The 17,476-nt window shown below is 44.5% G+C and overlaps 1 protein-coding gene across 7 annotated transcripts in view; it reads left to right on the forward strand.

Annotated features, from left to right (window-relative positions):
• SFMBT2 (Scm like with four mbt domains 2) overlaps window positions 1-17,476 on the forward strand; it is a 185,115-nt gene that overhangs the window by 85,543 nt on the left and 82,096 nt on the right. The gene's annotated exons all lie outside the window — the stretch shown is intronic.

Here is a 17,476-nt window from a genome sequence, read left to right on the forward strand (position 1 = left end):
CGACTTTCTCTTGACCATGGACATGAGGAGCAAGACCAGCCCTGATTGTTGGAGGAGACAGCATTTTCTTGCTCTCTGAAGAGGAGATAGCCGGACATGGCCTGAGTACTAAACGGGCCTCACCTGCCACTGAGTTTTCAGGGAAGTTAGGTAGGCACAGTCCTGAGCTAAGCTTGGGGAGTTAGTGGGGTCATCAGCCAGACTGTATCCTGAGCTCCAGATGTTGGACGTCCCTTGGTGACACAGGCTGCAGTCCATCGGTTTACAGTCTCTGCTTGTCCGGCTCCGGTTCTCGGAACACACCCAGCACAGCGTGTCTGTGCAATGACGCGAACCTTCCCATCTGCTCTGGGCAGCGGGGCCTCAAGGGGGCCCTGGACCTTCTTTAGAGCGTGGTCAGGAGGAGCCAGGTGTCATTAGCCGTCTGGGGCTGGCTTACCATGGCGTTTCGTCCTCAGGTTACGAAGATGAGAAAACAGCACAGCCTCTAGCACTGGCAGCCTGCTCTGCCCTCATCCTGAGGGGCTGAAAGAGTTGTGATTCTGCCTGTCTCCGTACATCTCCGATAGTTTGGGTCTAGAATTCTAGGTCAGCTGTCTCTTCTGTCGAGACTCCGGAGGTACTCATTTTTGCTTTCCTCCTCTGGCGCCGTATGTTCTCTTTTTCTCCACTGTCCTGAAATGTCACGACGATGGACCTTCGCATGTATCTCTGTTCATCCAGAGTGCAGGGTACGTTGGGTGACCCCAGCTCACGCCTGTTCATTTTGGAGATGTTTCTTCTCAAGTCCTGACTTCCGTCTCTCTTATTTCCTTCTCCTGTGACTATGTGGATGTGGGGTCTTGGCCTGGTATTGTGACTTTCTTTCCTTCATTTCAGTTTTTCGTCTCCTGCTCCGTCTGCCCGGCAGTCACGTGTGCTGTTGTGTTCTCACGAGCGCGCGTTTGGAGTTTTTTTCCGTGAATGCTCTATGTTTATGGCCTCCTGTTCTTTCAGCCTGGAAGCGCGGGTGTTTCTTGTTGGAAGTATTGATTTTGTCAAGTTTTTTTTTCTCCCGGAATGGTTTGTTTTCTCCATGTTGCTTTTGGTTTCTGTCCTTCTTGCTCGAGGCTGTCCTTGGGTGTCTGAGAATCCTTGACTGTGCTCTGGAGTTAAGAGGGAGATGTGAACGCTGAGGGTGGGGCTGGGCCATGTAGCAGGACCTCCTTTGTACGGGAGCCTCTTCTTTTATGATGATTTTTTTTCTCTTTAGCTGATTTCCAAGGAGGAGAATTTCAGCTTCCCACCAGGGCTCAGGGGTTCTGCGTTCTAGAAGCTGAGTGGCAGGAAGAGGGCTCGGGGTTTCTGCCTTGAGTTTGTATGTTCCTGCACCCACAGACTAGGTACCACCTGCTTCATCCCCTTCACAGGAAACTTGGGGACCCCTGGTCTGTAGAGGTGGGGAGGGAAGGATGCCTCGGGTCTGACTGCCTCTCAGACAGCCCCCCACGCTTCTTGCTTTGTCACCTTCCATTCACCCGCAGTTTCAGACATACCTGCTGTTACTGGTTTCTAAAAGCCTTCTGAAGGTTCTGCCTGGTTCATAGGACTGGTTCTCAGCTCTTCTGCAGGAGGCTTGAGATTTGGCTCTGTTGAATAAGTTTAGTTACTTCTTGTTCATGTGCATTTTAGCTTTTCTTGTTTTTATTTTTATCTTTTGGTGGCACCGAGCAGCTTGTGGGATCCTAGTTCCATGATCAGGGATTGAACCCACTTCCCCTGCAGTGGCGTCTTAACCAATGGAGTCTTAAATCATCATACAAAGAAGAGGCTCCCGTACAAAGGAGGTCCTGCTACACAGCCCAGCCCCGTCCTCAGCGTTCACATTTTTCTTAATTCGGTCTTACTGGCCTGCCAGGGAGGTCCTTAGCTTCTGTTCTTTAGTTGCTGGTTGAGTGGCTTTGTGTCTTTAAAAAGCTTTACTGTAATTTTGGTTAGCGTCTAGGAAGAGGTGAAATTAATGTGGGTTTTTAATATGCCAGCTTCATCCAGGACTTCCTTTTTTTTCAAAGTCTTGTAGCTTGGGCTGTAGGGGGAGTTCCCACATCTTTGATTCAGTGAAACTAACTCCTTGGCTGTAGTCATACTCAGTAAATATTTCCCAAATATGGAATGAATTCTTAAATGGACAAATTCATTTTACTCATTGATTTGAAATATTTTGAGTTAATAATATATGAATAGTCAGAGTCATTGGATATGCAGACTTATTATTTAGAATTATGAATACTAAGACTCAGAATATATAAACATTAATAATCCTTATATATTTTTAGGGGATTCCCAGGTGGTCCTAGTGGTAAAGAACCCGCCTGTCAATGTAGGAGATGTTACCCTGGGTCGGTAAGATCCCCTGGAGGAGGGTGTGGCCACCCACTCCAGTATTCTTGCCTGGAAAAACCCCATGAATAGAGGAGCCTGAAGGGCTGCAGTCCTTGGGGTCGTAGAGAGTCGGACATGGCTGAAGCAACACAGCACACATGTATATTTTTAATAATTAACTAACTCACTAGCTGCTTATTGAGTAGCTACTCTTATAGTGCTCTTGATCCTGCTCCAAGGTTTCATAACTGTTTATATTTTTCTCAAAAATAACAGTTACCTCCTTCTCTCACTTTAATGTTTTCTATTAGAAACCAGACTGTTGTTTTCATGGAGTATCTGAGAATTGTCCTCATCCTCAATATTTTGTTTATAATTAACAGTTGCTTTTTAAAAATTATTCTATTTTGGAGTGTAGTTGATTAACCGTGTTATATTAGTTTCAGGTGTTACAGCAGAATGACTCAGTTACACACACACATGTATCTATTCTGTTTAAAATTCTTTTCCCACTTAAGGTATTACAGAATATTGAGCAGAGTTCCCTGTGCTATACAGTTGCTGCTTTAAAGAGTAGATACTGAGTATTTTCTGTTTTTCACAGGGCCTACGGGTGTATGGAGTGGGCACTTAATAAATAAAAATTGGCTGAATTGAAAATTCTGTGTTTCTAAAGCTTGTGAAGCACTTTTATAAATGTTATCTGTTATTTCAGTGGAAACTGGGAAATTTTCTGAACCAGACTTGGTATGCAGTGAATGTCTGTACAGTTAATTTTGAAATCCTGAGCAGGACCACTGTATTAGTTTCCTAAGGCCGTTGTAATAACGTGCCACAAACTGTGTAGCTGAAAACAGCGGATATGTACTTTGTCACGGTTGTGGAGGCGGTCAGTGAATATCCCCGTGTCAGCAGTGTGCGCCCCGGAAGGTTCTGAGGGAGAACGGTCCCTGGGTCTGTCCTCACTTCTGGGGGTCGCCCACGGTCCTTGCTGTGGCTTGGATGTGACTGCAGCAGGACCCAGTCTCTGCCTCCCTCTCCGTGTGGCCTTCTCCCTGCGTGTCTGTCCAGATTTCCCCCGTGGGGACACCGATCATTCAGTGTGGGCCTGTGCTGACGCCTTGTGACCTCCGCTCAACTTGAGAGCATCTGGAGACCCTTTTTCCGTATCAGGTCAAGTTCACAGGTTCTTGGTGGATGTGCCTTTTTTTAAGAGATGCGGTTGCACCCGGGACAACCATATTTCGTGTGTGTACAGTAATCTCAGAAACCAGAGTAGTAGTTTCTACTGAGTAATTCCACATGCATGGAGGTAAATTATTCAGAGATGTTACATGGGGGCATGGGATGAGATTCAGACTCTCTTAGCAGTTGAACTAAAACAAGAGACAATTTATTGCCCTTGATTTGAGAGAGCAGATTATCTGACTTTCGGATGCCATATTTTACTGAGAATTCTGACTTCCCTATTTGAAAAGTGCAGATAAATTTCAAAACATATCTTCAGAAGAAACATAAGTAATTAATGAAATGGGTGCCAAAAGTGGGGAAGGGATTAAAAAAATATTTTTTGTTATTGGAAAATAAATAATGAACTTTTGTTTCTTGAAAACTAGCCTCCTCATTTAGAGACCCAATAGATTTGATAAAGAATAATCCCTATAACAATACTAATTTATTTGAGAAAAAATATTAAGTATATATTTCTGTGCTACAAATCAGCAAGGCCTCTCACTGGCTTTTTTTTTTTTTTTTAAACATTTTATGTTACCTTTGTAAGCCATCATATACTTAACTTAGATACATCCCACTGTCAAATAAAGGGAAATGCCCCAGTTTCAATGAAAACTTTTTACTTTTCTTCACAAAGGACTACCAGGATGGGTTTCTCTTAAAAGAGTTTTTTGGTCATGAAAAAGGAAGGACAGGGCTAAACCAGTTTTTGGCCAGTGATTTCCATCCTGCTTCAGTTCCAATTCAGGAAGTATTTATTAAAATATAAAGAGTGGATTTGAGGGAATTTGGTTAAGTTTTTAAAATAGGGCCAAGGGAGGCGAGACCGTAAGAATCTAATGATAATGAAAGTAATGTTTCATATGCGCGACACTCATAAGCCTTTTATAATTGCTGCTGCTTTCCATTTTCTGCAGTTCTTATAAATAAATCGTAATCTGCCATGGTGACCCCTCTTGTTTGCAAATGTTAAATTACAGAGGTTTCACAGACAATTTCCATATACATCAAAAAGACCTGCAAATGAGAAGCAGCAGTTCCTAATTTGCCAGGTGATTGAAATACAGGCTTTTTTCCTTAGAGGAATACACATGCTTAGCCCAGGAAAAGCAGGGGCTCTTCAGAGCACCTCATTCGTGACCACACCTCGTAATTGCAGGGGAAGAATGTTATTTGAAATGTCACTAAGATCCATTCTTCATTTTTATCTCTTAAAGAAGTGAAATTGTTTGAATAGTTTTTTCCATTCGTTAAACAACAACAACAAAAAAGCTGAAATCCTCAATGTGAAATGCCAAAGAAGCTATTTAGAGATGTGCGGGAGAGTCAAGGGAGATCTAAGTGAAGAACTGAGGTGGGACCAGAAACCCCAGCATGCTTCCTAGGTCAGGGTCCTCGGATCTGCCTCCTACCCCCTCCTCGGTTTGGTAATTCGCCAGGACTCAAGGTTGCTGTAAACGGTTGCAGTTTATCACAGTGAGAGATCCAGCTGGCGAGGGGCTTCCCTGGTGGCTCGGTGATAAAGAATCTGGCTGCCAATGCAGGAGACATGGGTTCCATCCCTGATCCACGAAGATCCCACATGCCAGGAGTAACTAAGCCCGTGCACCGCCACTGTTGAGCCTGGCTCTAGAGCCCAGGAGCTGCAGCTGCTGAAGCCCGTGTGCCCTAGAGCCGGTGCTCTGCAGCGAGAGAAACCACTGCCGTGAGAAGCCCGTGCACCGCAACTCGAGAGCAGCCCCGACCCCCACAGCTAGAGAAAGCCCCCGCAACAGCAAAGACCCGGCTCGGCCAAAAACAAGTAAAGTAAAATTACAGAAGAAAAAAAATGTTTCCTTAAAAAGAATAAAAGATAGCTGGCAAAATCAGCAAAGACAATGAATGCAGTGAACGCTGGAAACCACCCCCTCCCACACGCTTATTTACCTAGAGTCTTCTTCCAGAGAAAGTACACGGGATGGTCTTAATTCCTCCCGCGGCACATTGGCCCATCACTTCCTCGGGATGCTCGGGAGAGACTCAGTGTCCCGGGCGGTCATGGGGGCCAGCAGTTGTTGATGCCCTTTGCCCAGCACACACCCATCTTCCAGTCGCCTGGAGGGGAACTAGGGGTGTTGGTATGAACTGTATGGCTGGTACAAACTGTGTGGGCGCAGGGGGCCACTCTTACATTTAGGGAAGATTTCACGTCCTTGTTGCGTCCTGTTTATCAGCGAGACCTGAGCCTGTTGGCAGGCCTCTCTCAGGATGCTTTCTGAGACCCGTGCCTGTGCTGGCTCTTGCTTGTCTATCATTCCTGTTTGTCTATTCTGCTCGTCTATCAGCCTGTTGGCTCTGCTGGCAGAATCCATCCCGAGTCCAGTCACCCTTCGCTGTGTCCACCACCACCGCCCTAGTCCAAGCCACCATCCTCCCTGGACTCTTGCATCCATCTCAGAATTTGTTTCCTGGCTTGTTCACTCACGGCCCCGCTGCAGTCTGTTCTGAGAGCAGCCAGAAGGATTGTTCTGAAACAGGATTCAGATCATGTCACTCCTCTGCTGTGTGGTTCCTGATCGGACTCCCGTGTGATGCTGGGGTCCCCGCGTGCTCTCTGAGAGCCTCTGCTGCTCACGGGCCTCATCTGCTCTGCTCTGCCGGCCTCTGCCGTCTGTCCATTGCACAGAGATGCCCATGCACAGGCCTTTGCAGTGATGCTCGACCTGGAGCGTGATTCTCCCTACTCACCGCCCTCACTGTCTTCAACTCTCTGCTTAAAATCACAAAAAGTATCCTCACGCCATCCCCCAGCCTGCAGCCTGCTCGGCATTTATCCCGACGTCGTCTGCATCAGGTTGCTTTCTCTGGTCTGCTCCATTTCCTCTCCCTGGAATGTACGCTCCGTGAGAGCAGATTGCTTCTATTTTTGTGAGCCGGCGCCGTGAACACTTCAGCCATAGGAAGCACTCAGTACGTATTCTTGAATAGCTTAGTGAAGAAATAAGTACAGATCTCAACTTGGATAAAAGTTCCCATCCACTGTGGCTGCCTTGTTCAGTTCCCTATCAATACATGTGGCTGTGGTGGAGGTTAACGGGATTCAAGGCCATGAGAGCTGAGGCTTTGACTTTGTCAGGTAAAAGGTGTGCCTGGTGCAGTACTTGGATAAGACTCTTCAGTCTCCTGGTGTCCCCCTCACAGCTCAGCTCCTGTCATTTCTGCCTTGGGTAGCAGTTGGACCGATCCAGAATTATGTATCTATAACTGATAATGCGTTGTAGGTCTTAAGTGCCCTTGACATCTGCAAATAAGGGGCTTCCACTAATGACAGAGTGGGAAGTTAAGCCTTGTTTGGTTTTATCTCAGGTGACGCCTGTCTCACTTTTCATTGCTCCTTGTTTTCCCATAAGTTCATGTTTGATCAACAGAGAGACGGGACCGCTGAGAAAAGGCTAATTGAGAAGAAAAGATGCTCTGTGTGGCCATTGTGATTTTTTTCCCCACAGACACATAAAGACAGACATTCCGTGCACGTATTTCTTCACTGCCCAGAGTGTACAGGCTGTGCCTGTAACACGGGGAACAATCCACATCTGTTATTTCTTTAGCTCTTTTCCAACTTTGAATTATGTGCCTGTTGGTGCATTTGTCAATTTAACCCTTAGGAGAGAAACCCTCGTCTGTTTTCACATCTGAGACCAAGGTCACAGGCCAGAGAGAGAAGGTCAAGTGTAGCCAAGAGAGCTTTCCTTTCTCATTCTGTCTGGTCGGGCCGAAGGGGTAAGAGAGACAGTGTGAACCACTGTTACCATAGGTTGTCAGCTTACCGTTTCTATGGCGACCGACTTCTTCCCTTCTTGGGCAGCTAAATACAGCAACACCATAAGACTTGTAGCTGAATTTGGCCTTCAGGTGGGACCCTTGGATTCTTCCAGAATTTGCTCGAGGCCCCCTCTGTAGGCCCAGAGCTTAATTTCTTGAGTATGACATTCCCTGTTCCACACAACAGCATGTATGATACCAAGTAATGAAGCAATACTTTGGCCACCTGATGTGAAGAGCCGACTCATTGGAAAAGACCCTGATGCTGGGAAAGATGGAAGGCAAAAGGAGAACTGGGTGGCAGAGGATGAGATGGTTAGATAGCATCACTGACTCAATGGACATGAATTTGAGCAAACTCCGAGAGACAGTGAAGGAAAGAGGAGCAGTCCATGGGTCACAAAGAGTCGGACACAACTTAGCGACTGAACAAAATGTTTGTGTGACGCGTGGTTACTCTTTCTTTCTCGTCGACTAAAACTCCAGTGGTTCTTTGAAAGGGAGCAGGTCATGTTCTCACTGGCCTGGGGGCTGGACCCCTGTGATCCTGCTGGTGTTGCTGACTTGATTTTGCCCAGTGGTGGGCCCAGGCTGCCCTAACGTGGACTCCGGTCCTGCACACCCAGGCCAGGGAGCTGTCTCTGCAGTTCCCCCACTTTCTTTGTCTTTTTCATCTCTTTAAAGACTCAGGGAGGACAGCCTCTTTGGGATGGTGAATCACATCAGTTTATGTAATGCTCATCCTTTGCCGCTTAGAGAAACCAGAGGAGGGGCTTGTGTGTGTTATTTTTCACATGCTCTGGGTTCTTGAACTGTAGCCCGTACATTACAGAACTCACAAGGCACAGTGGGGAAAACCTGTTTTTAGGTGCATTGGAAAAAATCTTGTGAGACCCACTAAAGAGGGCAACTTGGTCCAACAGGAAAGGTAATGGTGAAAATCTCAAAGCTCAGTTGTGTCAAAAGTTCAGAACAAATATCGTATAAACACATATATAACGAATCTAAGAAAATGGTACTGGTGAAAAAGTGTTTGCAGGGAAGGAATAGCGACCCAGAGAGTGGACGTGTGGACACGGTGGGGGAAGGAGAGGGGGGCAGATTGGGGGAGTAGAACTGACATATATACCCTGCCATGCGTAGGACAGCGAACCAGTGGGGAGCCGCTACATAGCAGGGAACTCAGCTCGTCCTGTGATGACCCAGTGGGTGGAATGCGAGGTTCAAGAGGGAGGGGATCTGTATACGTAGGGCTGATTCACTTCATTGTACAGCAGAAACCAACACAGTGTTTTAAAGAAACTATCAGTTCAGTTCAGTTCAGTCGCTCAGTCATGTCCAACTCTTTGTGACCCCATGGACTGCAGCACGCCAGGCTTCCCTGTCCATCACCAACTCCCAGAGCTTGCTCAAACTCATGTCCATTGAGTGGGTGACGCCATCCAACCATCTCATCCTCTGTTGTCCCCTTATCCTCCTGCTTTCAATCTTTCCCAGCATCAGGGTCTTTTCAACTCAGTCAGCTCTTCGCATCAGGTGGCCAAAGTACTGGAGTTTCAGCTTCAGCATCAGTCCTTCCAATGAACACCCAGGACTTACCTCCTTCAGGATGGACTGGTTGAATCTCCCTGCAGTCCAAGGGACTCTCAAGTGTCTTCTCCAACACCACAGTTCAAAAGCATCAATTCTTCGGCACTCAGGTTTCTTTATAGTCCAACTCTCACATTCATAAGACTACTGGAAAAACCATAGCCTTGACTAGATGGACCTTTGTTGGCAAAGTAAAGAAACTGTAATTAAAAAAAAAATGGTGATGTCTTGATTGAGGGACCCCTGCGCTGCTGCCTGCAGGCTGTTAGGCAATGTCTTGCTTTCAATTCTAAACACTTAAGAATTTAAAAACACAGTCCCTCTTGGTTATCTTTGCTGTGATTTGCCTGGTCAGGGAACTAGGATCCCACTTGCCACACTTCGTTGTTGTTGGTTAGTTGCTAGGTCGTCTCCAACTCTCGTGGCCCCATGGACTGTAGCCTGCCAGGCTCCTCTGTCCATGGAATTCTCCAGGCAAGAATACTGGACTGGGATGCCGTTCCCTTCAGGGGACCTTCTTGACCCAGGGATCCAGCCGATATCTCCTGCTTGACAGGCGAATTCTTTACTACTGAACCTCTGCAGAAGCCCGTAATCACTGTTTACCTATGTGTGTCTTTTCTTGTTTTTTTTTGTTTGTTTGTTTTCTTATAGTGGTGCTGTAAGTAAGGTTGAATTTCTAGCCACTTACAGTGCCTTTAAGTATTTAAGTGTTTAAGTATTAATCAGTGAAAGGCATTCTCCTTGCCCCTGTTGTTTTAAAGCAACCAGTGTATCAGTTTGGGAACTTAACTTTGGAAATAGTCCTGCTACAATCACCTGTTAGAAGTTTTTGTGGTTGGGATTGAAGTATGTAGTACTAGGTTTTCTCATGACTGCTTTTTAACTTGATTGAATGCAGGACTAGTTGATAAAAATTGGTATTTACAGCTGTAAGTAAAAAATGGAAATGCTTATTAGTGTTCAGCTTATAGATTTTTTATTACTTTTTTTTTAATACTTCATTGGCTGAGTTTAATTCAGTGCAATGGAATTGAAATATAATAAGGATATTGATTTAATTAATGCTGGCATCTTAATGTCCATTTTTAGATGAAACTAACGTAAAGAGGGTAATTATCTAATGACCGTATGAGAACTAGGTCTTTGGTAAGACAAAAGAGGAACAGTATGATAAATTGCATTGGATTTTTTTTTTTTTAGCATAACAGAACATGCTGATGTGAAAAAGGAATTAAAGCCTAGGGCATTGTGTATTGATAATATATATGTGAATGTAAGACTAATTAAAACCCTCCTTTGACTTTTCTGAAGCCTATTCTTAGAAATTATGCAAATTAATTGAAGCCTTTGAAAAGATGCTTATGCAATGTTTGAGGTCCCTGAAGACCAAAAAAAAAAAAACTGGCATGTTGCAACTGAAAAAATTACACTGCGAAGTGTTCTTTTTTAATTATTATTAATTAGTTTATTTTAATTTGAGGCTAATTACTTTACAATATTGTGGTGGTTTTTGCCATACATTGACATGAATCACGGAGAAGGCAATGGTACCCCACTCCAGTACTCTTGCCAGGAACATCCCATGGATGGAGGAGCCTGGTAGGCTGCAGTCCATGGGGTCGCTAAGAATCAGACATGACTGAGTGACTTCACTTTCACTTTTCACTTTCATGCACTGGAGAAGGAAGTGGCAATCCACTCCAGTGTTCTTGCCTGGAGAATCCCAGGGACGGGGGAGCCTGGTGGGCTGCCGTCTATGTGGTTGCACAGAGTCGGACACGACTGGCGTTACTTAGCAGCAGCAGCAGCAGACGTGAATCAGCCACGGGTGTCCACGTGTCCCCATCAAGAACCCCCTCCCACCTCCCTCCCCACCCCATCCCTCAGGTCATCCCAGTGCACCAGCTTTGAGTGCCCTGTTTCATGCATTGAACTTGGACTGGCGATCTGTTTCACATATGGTAATATACATGTTTCAATGCTATTCTGTCAAATCATCCCACCCTTGCCTTCTCCCACAGAGTCCAAAAGTCTGTTCTTTATCTCTGTGTCTCTTTTCCTGTCTCGCATATAGGGTCATCATTACCATCTTTCTAAATTCCATATATGTGCTTTAATATACTGTATTGGTGTTTTTCTTTCTGACTTATCTCACTCTGTATAATAGGCTCCAGTTTCATCCACTTCATTAGAACTGATTCAAATGTGTTCTTTTTAATAACTGAGTAATATTCCATGGTGTATATGTACCACAACTTCTTTATCCATTTGTCTGCCGATGGACATCTAGGTTGCTTCCATGTCCTAACTATTGTAAACAGTGCTGCGATGAACATTGGGATACACGTGTCTCTTTTAATTCTGGCTTCCTGGTGTGTATGCCCAGCAGTGGGATTGCTGGGTCATATGGTAGTGCTTTTGTGTATGATGTGCTAAAAGATTTTGATACTTAGGTGCAAGGGGACTGAATTGCATATTGTTTTTTGTCCATTTTTTATATCCTCATGAGCAAAACTAGAACCAGAGGATTAAAGATTGAGGCTCAAATGGCCACTGCTGAAGGGAATCCCTGCAGTATTTAGTTGTGAAACTCGGGCTGTGAAAGTTTGGTTTCTGTACAGGGAGTGAGGCACTGCTTTTCTTACATGAAACTCTTCACTGAGTACATTTTAATTGTCATGTTAATTAGTTTAAACTCCCTCTCCCCCATGCCACATTCTTCCTGTTTTTGTATCATGTGGGGTGTATTTATCTAATGAAGTGGGGCTGGCAAGAAGCATTGGCTGTTGGAGAACCTGTGATACACCTGTGCTAAATTGTAAGTGCTGCCAGCTCCTGAAGTAAACGGAGAGCAATCAGTAGGTTAAGATCAAGGAGGCATTTGGGAGATGAGGTGACCCTAAAATGTTCTTTCTTCTCCCCTGTCTTCTGTCTCTCAGTTAGCACTCTTCACCTCCTCCTGTGGGCTAATACTCCGGCCCTTACCTGTGTCTTAGAGAGCCTCAGTATTCACCCCGAAGCTTCGTTGCTCTGCTAATGACCAATATTCAGGCAGCTCTGTGCAGTGTGTGTTCAGCCGTGCTGACTTTTTGTGACCGTATGGACGGTAGCCCATCAGGCTTCTCTGTCCAAGGGATTTCCCAGGCAAGAATACTGGAGTGGGTTGCCCATTCCTCTTCCAGGGGATCTTCCCAACCCAGGGATGGAAGCCGCATCTCTTACGTCTCCTGCATTGGCAGGTGGATTCTTTATCACTGCGCCACCTGGGAAACCCACTCTGTGCAGCGGTGTTTCTTGTGATATTTGATTCTTTCAGGTCATGCTTTTTTTCCCAGGCATAGGGGTCCCTTTAAAGGCATCTCAGGGACCAGCGTGTACCTGGGGGTGCTCTGAGGTTGTCTGATGTCCTCTGCTTCACAGGTGAAATGAAGGAAGACATCAGGCAGAATTGTAAAGGTAGAATGCCAAATATATTGCACTTTGTGCACACTTCTTTTTCCAGCTTTCTTTATCATGTCTCATTTTCTAACTAAATTCCAAGATTGTCAGTGTCGGGAACCACATGTTTTTTACTTCATTCTGTAGGTTAGCGCTTAACACAGGGTATTGAAAATACCACCAGTAGGTTGGGACTCCTATGGACTTGGCAGCTGGGCACGTGTCCTGGATGAACTCCGTCCATCAGATGAGCCCGTCTGGGTTAACGCTGATACCGTCACGACAGATAGGTGATGATGACTGATAGCTTTTAGAGCACTGTAGGCGTTTGCTGTACATGCTTCTTCAATCTCCATGCCTTAGAGAACACGAAGGCAGTTAGTAAAAAATACTGGTTCATTATTGATGAAGACTGATTGTATACAAACATTGGGAGGTAATTCTAGTGTCATAATTTTCTCTTGACAGCTTTTTCTTAAGCCATCGATGAGTGTTGTGAATTGATAGCAGTAATTGGAGGTTTGCAGTAAGTGGTCAGTATTAATAGCTATCACTTTTTAACTTGGCAATATCTGTCTTTGAAATAGCATCTTAGGAGCATATAGGTTGTAAATAAGGGTTTTACTTATTATTTTTTGCTTGCTTAACTATTAGCAGTTGAAAAATGAACAGAGTCATTTTGGTCTTTGCTTCTCAGTCTGTTCCATGGCTAATCACAGACAACTAGGTAATCTGATGGCTAGATCACGTTCTTAGTGTCAGACCATGTAGATTTGAATCCTGGCTTCCCAGGTGGCGCTAGAGGTAAAGAACCTGCCTGCCAGTGCAGGCGACAAAGGAGATGCAGGTTCCATCCCTGAGTATGGAAGATCCTCTGCAGAAGGAAATGGCAACCCACTCCAGTATTCACGCATGGAGAAGCCCATGGACAGAGGAGCCTGGCAGACTACAGACCATGGGGTTGCACAGAGTTAGCAGGCGCATATGCATTCTCTTGTTAGCTGTGTGTCCTTGTTTAGGTAACTTAACCTCTATATGTCTTAGTTTCCTGTCTGTAGGATGGATCCTACCCCATAGTCTGCTGTGAGGGGAAACTAATAATACAAGGAAAGTGCTCACAAGTATTTACAGTATGTTCATTGCTGTTACTATTTCTCCTGCTTGAACATTTTAATCCAAACCAAGCCAGTGTCAGTGCAGAGTCTCTGCCTCTCCAGTTCAGTTGTCGCTCAGTCATGTCCGACTCTTTGCGACCCCGTGGACTGCAGCACGCCAGGCCTCCCTGTCCATCACCGACTCCCAGAGTTCACCCAAACTCATGCCCATCGAGTTGGTGATGCCATCCGACCATCTCATCCTCTGTCTTCCCCTTCTTCTCCTGTCTTCAATCTTTCCCAGCATTGAGGTCTTTTCCAGTGAGTCAGTTCTTCTCATCAGGTGACCAAAGTAGTGGAGTTTCAGCTTCAGCATCAGTCCTCCCAGTGAGTATTCAGGACTGATTTCCTGAAAGAGTGAAAGCCCTGTGGGTTTAGGAAATAAAGCTGATGAAGTTCGCACGGTTTATGGAAGTTGATGTGTATAATAATCTCTTTTACATTGTCATTTGACTGAAAATAAGATTCCCTGAAGAGTGATTGTTAAGGTAGGCTGGTAAGACAGCCCTTCAGTAAAATGAATGGTGTTTTACTTCTAATCAATATAAAACTACTTTAGGGCAAAAATAAAATGTATAGCCACTAATGAAAATGGGAATGACATCGCCAGCCTGTCTTAAAAGAAAGGGGATTTTCCACAAGCAGTTTAACTGGACTCCAGTTTGTTTGAATAAACACTATTTCATGAATGTGACAGGCACATCTGTAAATGTCCTGAGGATTTACTACTTACTCCTCATCTCAGGAATAGCATCGTTCTTGATCCAGTAATTGAGAGGCGTGAAGGATTCTTTGGAGCTTTGCAAAGGCCAGGATGTATCTTTCAACTCGCAGTGAATTTCCCATTATCTCTCAGCAGATCATCGGTTTTCTGAATCATTTCGGGGGTCAGCAATACTTCCCCTCAGTCTCTCCTTAGAATCAAAAATGATTAGCTGGTGTCAGTAAATGAACATGTGTTCTCTGACTGTATTAATAGCCCAAGGTAAATGGGCTCGAACTAAATTTGTTTTCCAATGAGAATATCTTTGCCTTTTCTCATACGTGCATATGCATGTACATTTATTTGTACACACACTGCTCTCAGAAGGTCTGTGTATTGGCTGATTTGGAAATCCACTGGCGTTGAATTTTTTTTATCATAAAAATCTCTGTATTTGTTAGGAGTGTTGAATGACTCCCTTTGCTTCTTGGATCAGACCGAAAAACCTCAGTGCAGTATTGTAAGACCCAGCCTCCCTAACTGAATTTACTGTCCCACCTTCCCAGAATCATTTCCTTGTCATCCAAAGCCTCATGATTTTTATATTCAAAATTAAGGTTCACGCCTTTAACTCCCTGGACGGCCAGTGTCTCGGTGGTTATGCTTTTTGATGCTACAAGTAAAAACAGTATTTGTTCTGCATTATTTTTCTAAGCCTGCATCTTCCATCACTGTTCTCTGTATATCTCTCCCCTCCGCCTTTTGCAAACGCAGTTTTCATTGTGTGTATTCTTTGCAGCATCTGGTGGCCTGGTCTGTGGGGAAAGTGAAGTGAACGTGCTAGTGGTTCAGGCCGGTCTGACTCTTTGCGACCCCGTGGACTGTAGACCGCCAGGCGCAGGCTCCTCTGTCCGTGGGATTCTCCGGGCAAGCAAACTGGAGTGGGTAGCCACTCCCTTTTCCAGGGATCTTCCCTACGCAGGGATCACATCAGGGTCTCCTGCGTTACAGGCAGATTCTTTACCGTTGAAAGCTCTGTGTGTGGTGGCCCAGTGGTTTTCAATGGATGCTGCTGAAATGGATGCATGAATGATAGAACACAGAGTTGGAATGGATATCAAGAAATCATCTAGTTTTTGATGTTTCTCTGGCTGGATTCTCTTGTGTTGTTGGAAGATGGTGTTTGCTATACCAGTGTGTTCTCTTGGCAAAACTCTATTAGCCTTTGCCCTGCTTCACTATGTACTCAATGGCCAAATTTTCCCATTACTCAGGTATCTTTTGACTCCCTACTTTTGCATTCCAGTCCCCTATAGTGAAAACAACATCTTTTTTGGGTGTTAGGTCACAGCAAACACCCTCTTCCAAAAACACAAGAGAAGGCTTTACACATGGACATCACCAGATGGTCAATACCAAAATCAGATTGATTATATTCCTTGCGGCCAAAGATGGAGAAGCTCTATACAGTCAGCAAAAACAACACCCGGAGCTGACTGTGGCTCAGATCATGAGTTCCTTATTGCCAAATTCAGACTTAAATTGAAGAGAGTATGGAAAATACTAGACCATTCAGGTATGACCCAAATCATAAGATCCCTTACGATTATACAGTGGAAGTGAGAAATAGATTCAAGGGATTAGATCTGATAGAGTGCCTGAAGAACTGTGGATGGTGGTTCTTGACATTGTACAGGAGGCAGTGATCAAGACCATCCCCAAGAAAAAGAATAGCAAAAAGGCAAAATGGTTGTCTGAGAAGGCCTTACAAATAGCTGTGAAAAGAAGACAAGGGAAAAGCAAAGGAGAACAGGAAAGATATACCCATTTGAATGCAGAGTTCCAGAGAATAGCAAGGAGAGATAAGAAAGCCTTCCTCAGTGATCAAGGCAAACAAATAGAGGGAAACAATAGAATAGGAAAGACTAGAGATCTCTTCAAGAAAATTAGAGATACCAAGGGACCATGTCATGCAAAGATGGGCACAATAAAGGAGAGAAATGGTATGGACCTAACAGAAGCAAATGATATTAAGAAGAGATGACAAGAATACACAGAAGAATTATATAAAAAATATCTTCACGATCCAGATAATCATGATAGTGTGATCACTCACGTACAGCCAGACATCCTGGAATGCAAAGTCAAGTGGGCCTTAGGGAGCATCACTATGAACAAAGCTAGTGGAGGTGAGGGAATTCCAATTGAGCTACTTCAAATCCTAAAAGATGATGCTGCTAAAGTGCTGCACTCAATATGCCAGCAAATTTGGAAAAAGCAGTGGCCACAGGACTGGAAAAGGTCAGTTTTCATTCCATTTCCAAAGAAAGGCAATGCCAAAGAATGCTTAAACTACTGCACAATTGCACTCATCTCACACGCTAGCTAAGTAATGTTCAAAATTCTCCAAGCCAGGCTTCAACAGTACATGAATTGTGAACTTCCAGATGTTCAGGCTGGATTTAGAAAGGGCAGAAGAACCAGGGATCAAATTGCCAACATCTGTTGAATCATCAAAAAAGCAAGAGAGTTCCAAAAAAACATCTACTTCTGTTTTATTGACTATGCCAAAGCCTTTGACTGTGTGGATCATAATAAACTGTGGAAAATTCTTCAAGAGATGGAAGTATCAGCCCACGACCACCTTACCTGCCTCCTGAGAAATCTGTTTCCAGGTCAGGAAGCAACAGTTAGAACTAGACTTGGAACAACAGACTGGTTCCAAATTGGGAAAGGAGTACATCAAGGCTGTATACTGTCACCTTGCTTATTTAACTTATATGCAGAGTGCATCATGAGAAATGCTGGGCTGGAGGAAGCACAAGCTGGAATCAGGATTGCCAGGAGAAATATCAATAACCTCAGATATGCAGATTGCACCACACTTACGGCAGAAAGAGAAAAATAACTTAGGTCCTCTTGATGAAAGTGAAAGAGGAGAGTGAAAAAGTTGGCTTAAAACTCAACATTCAGAAAACTTAAGATCATGGTATCGGGTCTCATCACTTCATGGCAAATAGATGGGGAAGCAGTGGCTGACTTTATTTTCTTGGGCTCCGAAATCACTGCAGATGGTGATTTCAGCCATAAAATTAAAAGACGCTTACTCCTTGGAAGGGAGGTTATGACCAACCTAGACCGCTTATTAAAAAGCAGAGACATTATTTTGCCAACAAAGGTCCATCTAGTCAAA

This window comes from Cervus canadensis, chromosome 10 (genome assembly GCF_019320065.1).
Source record: "Cervus canadensis isolate Bull #8, Minnesota chromosome 10, ASM1932006v1, whole genome shotgun sequence".
In the NCBI taxonomy this organism is placed as follows: domain Eukaryota; kingdom Metazoa; phylum Chordata; class Mammalia; order Artiodactyla; family Cervidae; genus Cervus; species Cervus canadensis.